This window comes from Hevea brasiliensis, chromosome 11 (assembly GCF_030052815.1).
Source record: "Hevea brasiliensis isolate MT/VB/25A 57/8 chromosome 11, ASM3005281v1, whole genome shotgun sequence".
NCBI lineage: Eukaryota > Viridiplantae > Streptophyta > Magnoliopsida > Malpighiales > Euphorbiaceae > Hevea > Hevea brasiliensis.
The window spans coordinates 19058566-19069820 of NC_079503.1; the positions used below are offsets into that span (position 1 = coordinate 19058566).

At 36.6% G+C, this 11255-nt stretch overlaps 1 non-coding gene across 1 annotated transcript; it reads right to left on the reverse strand.

The window, feature by feature from the left end:
- Positions 1-6557: 6557 nt before the first annotated feature.
- Positions 6558-6664, reverse strand: LOC131170884 (small nucleolar RNA R71). Its single transcript, XR_009141649.1, has one exon. It is a non-coding gene; the product is annotated as a small nucleolar RNA R71 (small nucleolar RNA).
- Positions 6665-11255: the final 4591 nt, after the last annotated feature.

Genomic DNA, 11255 nt, shown 5'->3' on the forward strand with positions numbered 1-11255 from the left:
ACCCTAATCTTCCATAATTCAATTTATGAAATTCTCATGCAATTACACTACCCCAATCATGCATACTACTTCAACTAAGCTTGATTTCATCATCAATTACATTAAAATACATCAAACCCTAATTTTCCCCAAATTGGCCAAAACCCTAGTTTAGGTTCCATGTGTGGTTCTTTTCAATTTCTCATGAAATTTTATCACAATCTAACTTGATTTAAAGTTTGTGTAACTAATCAAGCAAGAAAAGAAACTTACCTCTTGTTGATTTCTTTCCAACTTCAATTTTCTTCCAATTTCTCTTGTTCTACTTACTACAATGTCTCAATCAAAGTTTTCTTTGATGTTTTCTTTTAGTGGGTTATGGGATTTATGAAAGGAATTCAAGGGAATCAAGAACTTAGAAGAGAAAGCAATGGTGAAAGAAGGTAGGAGAAGAATAGAAAAAGAGAGAGAGGGAGACGGGATGGGTGGCGACACATAAGGGGTAAAAAGGGAGGCTTTTGTCTTCTTTTATACTTATTTATTTCTTTTAATTAAATAATTGAATTTAATTGTCAAAAGCCCATAAGTCATTAATTTTAATTTTGTCATAATGGAAATGAAATTTTAAGCTTTTATTTCTTAAATTTTTCTTCAAATTTTACCCCATAATTCAATTCATTAATTTCATTTAATTTAATTAACATTTTGGTCAAAAGTCAACTCTTGAGGTGAATGGACCAAAATGCCCCTCATCGGGTCATAATCCTTCTTTTTCATTATACCTAATGAGTCCTTATATTTTTGGTTTATTTGAATTTTTATTGTGTCTATCTCTATTAATTTTTTTCCTTTTATTTTTGATCCTTAAGGTGTCTTTGAATAGTACTGGTCACAGACCAAAAATGGTACTATTCATAACTCGGTGGTTCGGGGTGTTACAATTCTCTCCTTAAAAATAAAATTTCGTCATCGAAATTTACTTGGTCTCAATCTCTGAATAGCTGTGGGTGTTTCCTCTTCATTTCCTCCTCACGCTCCCATGTAGCCTCCTGGCCTAAATGGTGGTTCCACAGCACTTTTATCAGGGCTATCTGCTTGTTCCTTAGTTGCTTCACCTCATGTGCTAAGATCTTTATGGGCTCTTTATTATATGTCAGGTCTAGATTCACCTCAATCTCCTCTACTAGCAAAATATGAAAGGGGTCTGATCTGTACCTCCTCAACATGAAGACATGGAAGACATTGTGAATCTTTCCAAATCCGGAGGCAATGCAAGTTTATATGCTAATGGACCCACTCTTTCTAGAACCTCATATGGCCTAATGAAGCGAGGACTCAGTTTTCCCTTCCTACCAAACCTCATGATCCTTTTCCATGGAGAAACTTTTAGGAACACCTTGTCACCCACACTGTACTGACCTTTTCTTCCATTTCCTACACTAATTCTGGGCCAATCAACTTCCTTTTGCCCACTTCATCCCAACACAAGGGAGTTCTACACTTTCTGCCATAAAGTGCTTCATATGGAGGCATCCTAATGCTTGACTGATAACTGTTCTTGTAGGCAAATTCAATCAAAGGCAAGTGTGTGTCCCAGCTCCCTTCAAACTCAATCACACAAGCCCAAAGCATATCCTCCAAAATTTGAATGATCCTTTCAGACTGACCATTTGTCTGTGGATGGAATGCTATACTAAAGTTCAATTTAGTCCTTAGGGCTTTTTGGAAACTACTCCAGAATCTAGAAGTAAACCTAGGATCTCTATCAGACACAATAGACATTGGCAATCTATGCAACCTCACTACTTCATCAATGTACAATTTGGCCAATCTTTCTAGGCTGTAGTCCATCCTTACTAGCAAAAAGTGTGCAGACTTGGTCAATCTATCAACAATAACTCAAACTGCATCATGATTCTTTTGTGTCCATGGAAGTCTTATTACGAAATCCATAGTGATTCTTTTCCATTTCCACTCGAGAATTGGCAATGGTTGTAGCAACCCTGTAGGCACTTGGTGTTCTGCCTTTACTCGATGATAAGTTAGGTATTTGGCAACATATTCTGCAATGTCCTTCTTCATTCCCCTCCACCAATAGTGCCCTTTCATAGTTTTGTACATTTTTTGTTCTACCAAATTGCATAGCAAAAGGTGAATCATGTGCTTCCTTTAAAATGATCTGCCTCAGTTCAATATCATCAGAAATGCACATTCTGCCCTTATATAACAACAAGCCCTCATCATTTACTGATAACTTCGATTTCTTGCCATCCTGAGCCTCTTTCATCAACTTCACATACTTATCATCATTCTGTGCAGCTGCTTTAATTTGTTTTGTTAGCATTGGCTTTAGTTGGCAAGTAGCTACCATCTGCCCATCTTCATCAATCTCTAGATTAGCATGCAATGCCCTTAACTCATGCACGATGGACAATGCAGAAACCCTCAAACCAGCCATATTCTTGTGAGTTAAAGCATTAGTTACAACATTAGCTTTTCTAGGCTGATAGTCTATCAAGCAATCATAATCTTTTATCAGCTCTAACCATCTCCTCTGCCTCAAATTTAACTCCTTCTGTGTGCCCAAGTACTTCAAACTTTTTATGATCGGTGTATATATAACATCTCTTCCCATACAAGTAATGTCTCCAGATCTTCAAGGCAAAGACAATGGCTGTAAGCTCCAAGTCATGTGCAGGATAATTCCTCTCATGTGGTTTAAGCTGGCGAGAAGTAGAGGCAATGACATTTCTATCTTGCATCAACACACAGCCTAATCCATTATGAGAAGCAACACTGTATATGGTGTACTCTTTACCCAAGGTAGGCAAAGTTAAGACTGGAGCTTCAGTTAAACACCTCTTTAACTCATCAAAACTTTCTTGGCACTGATTGGTCTACTGAAATTTCACATCCTTTCTAAGTAGCTTAGCCAGTGGAGACGCTAGCATAAAGAATCCCTTCATAAACCTTCGGTAATACCTGGCTAAACTCTGAACTTTCGCGACATTTTTGGGTGGCTTCCAATTAAGAATGGCTTCTACTTTACTAGGATCCACCTAGATACCCTCTAAAGATACAATATGCCCCAAGAAATTAATCTCCTTTAGCCAAAACTCACATTTCGATAGTTTGGCATACAACTGTTTCTCCCTCAAAGTCTGCAATACTATCCTCAAGTGCTTGTCATGTTCCTCTGCATTCTTTGAGTACACCAAAATATCATCACTGAACACCAGCACAAACTGATCCAAATATGGCCTGAAGATAGTGTTCATTAAGCCCATAAAAGCAGCTAGAGCATTAGTCAATCCGAATGGCATCACCAAGAATTCATAGTGGCCATACCGAGTCCTAAAGGCAGTTTTAGGAATACTCTGCACCTGCACCCTCAACTGATAGTAGCCCGATCTCAAGTCAATCTTGGAGAATACAGTTGTATCTTTCAACTGATCAAATAGATCATCAATCCGTGGTAAAGGATATCTGTTTTTATGGTCACCTTATTCAACTGTCTATAGTCTATGCATAGACGGAGAGTACCATCCTTCTTCTTCATAAATAATACTGGTGCTCTCCAAGGTGACATGCTAGGGTGAATGAAACCCTTATCTAGCAATTCCTGCAATTGCACTTTCAGTTGCACACTTGCACTCTTTCTCGAGTTTTTCATCCTCTCTCCATTTTCCTTTTTGCACTTAATATACTTTTTACTTATGCATTTAGCTTCCTCAAAAGGGTAGGTACGTGTTTAGGCTAGGGGCTAAGTAAATAATATGGGTAAGCAAGGAAAATCATATAGGTAAAAATATAGGCTCAAGTTGGGTGCAAGGGAAATATTGTGACTAAGGTTGCTAAGGCTTATGTAGGCTATAACAAAGAATGCCTTAATAATTTCTTCATCAAGCATATGCTAGGATTACGAATTGATAAGTCTAAGAGATAAGTTCCAGAGCTGGTGAGGCATTTTCAAGTTTGTTTATATTTTAAGGAATTTCTCCTAACTTCACAAGTTCGATGTGACAAATTAATAGTTATGAAGGGGTTTAACTAGTCTAGTTCCATTAAAGAGATTAGGTTTTTCATAGACAACATGTTAAAATCCCTTTTTGCCTATCTAAATACGTTCATTCCTCTATCCCATGCAGTTCAATTATTAGCTTACTAGAAATTGGTTATAGTTCTAAGTTTCACAATTCAAGATTCAAAATTTTTAAAAATTTTCAATATTTTTTTGGAATTTTTGTACACAAGAATAATATAGCTGAATTTAAACAATGTAATGATATGCAAGATATGAAATGCACTTGTTGATACACTTAAATTGTATAGATGTTTTTAAGCACATTTGTATACTATCTCATCGCATTTAAGTAAGTAATCTCATGCATAGTAGTTGATTTCATTATTTTTTGTAATTTCTATTGTCAAGCCCTTAATTCCATATTTTCTGTATCATTTCAGGTGTTTGGGTGAAGCTCCAGAGTATAGGAGTGAAAAGGAAAGCTTGGAGAGGTTAAGAGACTGAGAATTACTGTTGATACAAAGTACACGGGTCATGTAAGCAAAGCCACAGGCCCGTGTAACTCTCTGCCAGAAGAAAGCCAGGAGTACCAATAGAGAAACACAAGTACACGGGTCATGTAATTGGACCCGTGTAATTTCCAGGGACCCATGTAAGTCTCTACTAGGCATAAGCTTGAAGAAATTTCTGAAAACAAAAGTACACAGCCCGTGCAACCAGGCCCATGTAGCTAGTGCAGATCCGTGTAAGTTTTTGTGCCAATGTAAGACTCCGTAATTCCACTCCAGTAAGTTACACGGCCCGAGTTCGTGTAGTGACACACGGGCAGTGTACTTAAACCCGAGTTCCCACTTTTGTTTACACATTCAAGTCAGACTCCTAAGGCTTTTTGGACTCAAAATGACTTAACCCTAGAACAGCTATTATAAATAAAAATAGAAAACATCAAATGGGGGAATCGATCCTTTGACAGCACTTTTTAGGAGTTTTAAAGAGACTCACATTCTGCACTCTCTCTAGCCGTCTTGAGGAGAAGAATATCAGTATTAAGAGGAGTTTTCCAGCTGAAGTTCCACAAAATCAAAGCTGCAAACTCTCTTTGATTCCTTCATTCCATCTCCTTTAATGGATTTTTATTGTTTTATTTCTTCTATATGATTTCTTATTACTGTCTTTACCTTTTTATCATGATGTTTGTTGAACTCATGAGTGAGTAGTTTTCATATTTTGGAATTGGGAGAGTAATTCTTGTAATCATTGTTATAGATAAACATTAAGTTTTATTTATTGGATTTGAGATTTGTTCCTTGATTTAATTTTTTGTGATCTTAATGCATGCTATGTGCCAGTACCCACTTAGTATTTATTGTAGATATTAATTGAAGGACTGAAAGGTGAAGATTAATATTAGAAAATCAAGATCTTGAACCTAGGAATTTTAACCTAGATATAGGCTGATACCTTTGCAGAATTTCAAAATTCATCAAAGACCTTAAAGGATTTTAATTAATTTGATCGCTATGAAAGTCGAGTTTAAGTTAATTAGAATACATCCTAGGTGCCTTGAGAGAGGACTTAGGATACCTTAGGACTAATTTCCATCAAGGCAAACGATTCTCAATCTAGTAAATAAACAAGATAACATCCATAGTAAGATTCAAGTGTGAAATCTTAATTTCAGAATTGTTTGAAAATAGATTACTTCATATTAAGTTTATCATTTTAGTGTTTTAAAATAAATAACTTTCATTACCTCATTGTTCGAAAGCCTAAATAGTCAAAATTACTGTGTTGATTGTTGCTTACTAATCAAAATCCTCGTGGGAACGATACTTTACTCATCACTTTAATACTTGTTAGCGATCTGTGCACTTGTGGGGTTAAAACCAGCGAAATAAGTTTTTAGCACTATTGCCGGGGATTTTGGCTTTAATAATACCAAGCGATAGGCAATTTAGCTGATTTAGGCAATTATATTTATTATTTAATTTTATTTGATTTGTTTTAGTTCTTTTCTTTTCTCTCAGGTGCCCGATCTGGTATATGACCAGAATAAGGTCAGAAGAAGAAATTTTGGACTGTGATCCGGAGATAGATAAAACTCTAAGAGCCATCAAGAGGGAAAGGAAACATCAAGAGCATGATCAAGAAGATCTTGAAATTCCAACCATGGCCGATAATAATGATAGACCAAGACTCTTGAGAGACTACGGGGCTCCATTTATCCAAGGATTTCAGCCCAGTGTCACCAGACCCACAGTGGAAGCCAACAACTTTGAGTTAAAACCAGCGTGACTTTAAATGATTCAACAAACCCAGTTTGGAGGTTCACTAATAGAAGATCCACACTATCACCTCCAGTGCTTTCTTGCCTATGTGACACATTCAAGATGAATGGAGTTTCTGATCAAGCCATAAGACTTAGAGCATTCCCATTCTCTTTTCGAGACAGAGTAAGGAAGTGGTTACTTTCTTAACCAGCTGAAACATTCACCACTTAGGAAAACCTCTCACAAGCTTTCTAGTAAGGTATTTCCCACCTGTAAAGACTGCAAGATTGAGGCTTGAGGTTAATGCCTTCAGACAAAAGGAAAGTGAATCACTCTATGATGCATGGGAAAGATATAAAGACCTACAGAGGGAATGTCCACACCATGGCATAGAGGATTGGCTACTATTGTAAAACTTCTATAATGGGTTACTACCCTCTAAAAGGAGCACAGTTGATTCGGCTGCAAAAGGTGACTTAATGGAGAAAACAATGACACAAGCACTTGAACTTCTAGAGAGGGTTGCATACCATAATTATGAATGGTCAAATGAAAGAGGAACCACAAGGAGAATAGCAGGGGTCTTAGAAGTGGATGCCCTAAGCATGATAAATGCTTAATTTGATCAGCTCACAAAGAGACTCGACAAAATGCAAGCCAACGCAGTTGGTACAAATAGTCAACATGAGGACAACTATGGAGGAGGATACATGAGTTCAAAATATAACAGAATCAGCAGAATTTCTCATGGTCCAATCAGCAACCTGCCAATATAGGGGTACAAACTACTAGCACCCAAGTGAACCACCCAAATTTCTCATGGTCCAATCAGCAGAATCAGCCAATACACAAGCAACAGGGGTAGAAACTACCAGCACCCCCTGGATTTCAGAACAGAGGCCAAAACTTTGCACAACCACCATCGCCTCCTTAACCTCAGCAACCTGAACTGAAGATAACCATGGAATCCATGATGGAAGGGTTCCTAGCAGCTCAACAACAATAGAATGAATTGATTAAACAGCTAACTTCTAGAATGGACCAACTTGCTACTCATAACAAGATGCTAAAAAATCAAATTGCTTAGCAAGCAAGTTCTTCAAGTAAGGCTACTGGTAAACTGCTTAATCAACTAGAGATTAACCCAAGGGAGCATTGTAAGGCAGTTACATTGAGGAGTGGGAGAACTCTAGTACAACTAGAGGAAGAACCGATAGAGGAAACCTTAGAAAAATCTGAAAGCCAAGCAGAGAAAAAGGAGAAAAAAGCCAAGAAAGATCAGGAAGAGGAAGCAGGGAAGAAAAAAAAGTTATCAGAGCCATACCAAGCCCCCTTACCTTTTCCTCAGAGATTTTAAAAAGCCAAATTGGACAAGCAGTTTGGGAAGTTTTTAGAAGTTTTACAGAAACTTTATATCAATGTTCCCTTCACTGAAGCACTCTCTCAGATGCCATCCTATGCCAAATTTCTTAAGGAAATTCTGTCAAAGAAAAGAAAACTAGAAGACTATGGGACAACAGCTTTAACAGAGGAATGTAGTGTCATACTGCAAAACAAATTACCTCCAAAGTTGAAAGATCCAGGAAGCTTCTCCATACCCTGCCTCATTGGCAACAAGAAAATAGACAAAGCACTATGCAATCTTGGGGCAAGCATGAGTTTAATGCCTCTATCAATATGTAAAAAGGAGAACTGAGGCCCACGACAATCTCATTGCAATTAGCTTATCGATCTGTTAAATATCCTGTGGGCATACTTGAGAACATCCCCATCAAAGTGGGTAAATTCTTCATTCCAGTAGACTTTGTTGTCCTTGAGATGGAAGAAGATGTTCAAATCCCTATCATCTTGGGAAAAACATTCTTAGCAACCGCCGGAGCCATCATAGACGTAAAAAATGGGTGACTAACCCTCAAGGTAGGAGAAGAAGAAGTGGAATTCAACTTGTTGAACATAATGAAACACAAATTCGAACCTGATGAATGCTTCAAGGTTGATATAATTGACAAACAAGTTGAAGAGGAATTTCATAAGATACATCCTAAAGATCCTCTTGAAACATGTATTGTGCACAGTCACATAACGAATGATGAAAACACAGAAATAGCAGCCTGTGCACAACAGTTAGCAGCTCATCCACCTCTACCTTCAGCTAAGGCTTCCGAGATGGAGAAGTTAAAGGAAGAACAAACCAAGGGTAAGCTCCAGGAAAACGCTAAATAGGTAGAGCTTAAACCTTTCCCATCTCCATTACGGTACGCATTTCTGGACTCAAACTCCAAACATCTTGTTATAATCAATGCTAGCCTGTCTAAGATAGAAGAGGAAAAATTGCTAGGAGAACTTAGGACCCATAACAAGGCCATAGGGTATAAAATAGAAGACCTAAAAGGGATCAACCCCTCGATTTGCATGCATAGGATACCCATGGAAGAAAACAGTAAACCCACTATAGAGCACCAAAGAAGACTTAACCCAAACATGAAAGAAGTGGTCAAAAAGGAAATTTTGAAACTATTAGATATAGGTATCATATACTCAATTTCTGATAGTAAATGAGTTAGTCCAGTATATGTAGTTCGTAAGAAGGGTGGAACAACTGTTATCCAATATGCAAACAATGAACTGATCCCTACTAAGGTAGTCACTGGTTGGCAAATGTGTATAGATTATAGAAAATTGAACAGTATCATCAGAAAAGACCATTTCCCTCTCCCTTTCATTGACCAAATGTTAGAGAGGTTAGTAAAACACTCTTCCTTTTGTTATCTAGATGGGTATTCAGGATTCTTCCAAATTCCCATTCACCCAGAAGACTAAGAAAAGACCACATTCACTTGCCCTTATGGAACATTTGCACATAGGAGAATGCTTTTTGGTCTTTGTAATGCTTCTGCTACCTTTCAAAGATGCATGATGGCTATTTTTTCTGATTATATTGAAAATATCATGGAAGTTTTTATGGATAATTTTTCTGTCTATGGAACTAATTTTGATGATTGCTTAGCTAATTTGTCTAAGGTGTTGCAAAGATGTTAAGAATCAAACTTGGTCCTAAATTGGAAAAAATGCCACTTCATGGTAAAGGAAGGTATAGTTCTGGGACATTTGATATCAGAAAGAGCAATTGAGGTTGATAAGGCAAAAACTGAGATCATTGAAAACATGCCACCAACAACATCAATCAAGGGACTGCGAAGCTTTTTGGGATATGCAGGGTTCTATAGAAGATTCATTAAAGACCTTTCCAAAATAGCTAAGCCACTTACCAACCTGTTATGTCACACCTTACCCCTCCGTAAGGCATAACATGATCCTGTAGTATACCTAATGAATTATCAAACTTCGCCTACTGATAACTCATTAAATATACTACAAGGGATTTTAAACCTTTTCTTATTTCTTTTTACAGTGGTGAGCACTTTTGATAGGTGTTAAATTTTTTTTTTTTAACTGAAGTGAAACCAAAAAAAAAATCTGATTATCAATAATTTCTGTAAAAATTTTGGCAGAGTGCCATCTGTATTTTGAATAAAACAGTTCTTCAAAAACCTATAAAAAGTACTTCCAATATATATATTTCTTCAATCCCAAAACTCCAATAATAGTTCAACACAATAAATTTCTCAACATTTATCAACTCAATTCAACATCAATTTTCCAGTGTTTCCAAAAAAACTGAGATAAGAGAAATATATCACAATATTTTTACAGGCCAAAATAATTTACAATTTTAGTTTACAACTACTCAAGACCAAGTACAATATATACATATAGTGTACATACATTACAACAAAAAACTATAAAATATGGTATACTTAATATACTCGGTGAAATCTCAAAATGTAGCACAAGCAGTCTACTCTGCTGCTCTGTCCATCTGTCTACTTGTGACAGCAATGAAAAAGCTATCGCTGAGTAAAATTTACTCAGTGGTGCATAATAACAATTTAAAATGCGGTATATAAAACTTTTATTGATAATTTACAATTTTTCCAATTCATAATTTTTTTAAAGCTCACATAACACAAATTTATCAAATAATCGAATAACACAGTGTTGCTAATCAATAACACAACTTAGGTCATGACATAAACATTTCCGAACATGCCGTGTTGTACACCACGACAAGGCATACTCACCCCACTAATCGAAATCAATGAGGGAGGTGGCTAGCTAGCTAATGAGAACTCATCCATACTCACCTCAGACTGGAAAGTCAAAGAGGGAGAAATATAGCCATATTCACCCCATAAATGGAGGAGGAATATAGTGCACCTATCAGAGCACTTGCAGGCATTACGTATCGCCGTCCCTACAAGCTCCTAGGCGAAGAGTCACGCTTCGCCATGATTCATGCGTGAGAGTTCCCAGGAATCGTAGGCATTACGTATCGCTATCCCTACTTTGCTCCGATACCACTAAACACAATTTATCTCAAAATTTCCATTTGTAAAGTAGGCAACACAATAATTTCCAAATAAAATTCCTAAAGCTAAAACAATAAAAAATTATTCATAACTCATTTCTCGAAATAAATTTTTTGATAAAAGTAGTGAATATAAAAATTATTATGCACAGACCTCGAATGAGTCGCCTCTTGGCCTTGACTCAATATTCCTTATGCTCTTCAATATCCTTTTCAACTAAAACACAAAATTTAAAGTGTTTCAGTACTCAGTTAAATTGTTTCTAATCATAAGGTTCCATAATTAAATTTTATTGATACTATTCCTTTCATTAGTCAGCCATTAAATGTTGACCCTTGATGCACTCTAGGTGAATTAGGTTTAATGTTACCAATATGTCACATTTTGCATTTCAATATGCTACCAATATAGTGCAATTTACCATTTTTACTAGTTGGTATTCATTGCCAAATTATTTCAAGCATCATTGTATGTAAATGCCAAGTGCTCAATTTTTGTGTGCTAATTTGGTCTAGCTTAAAGTCCTATTTCTCTTGGTTTTTAGCTTCTGGT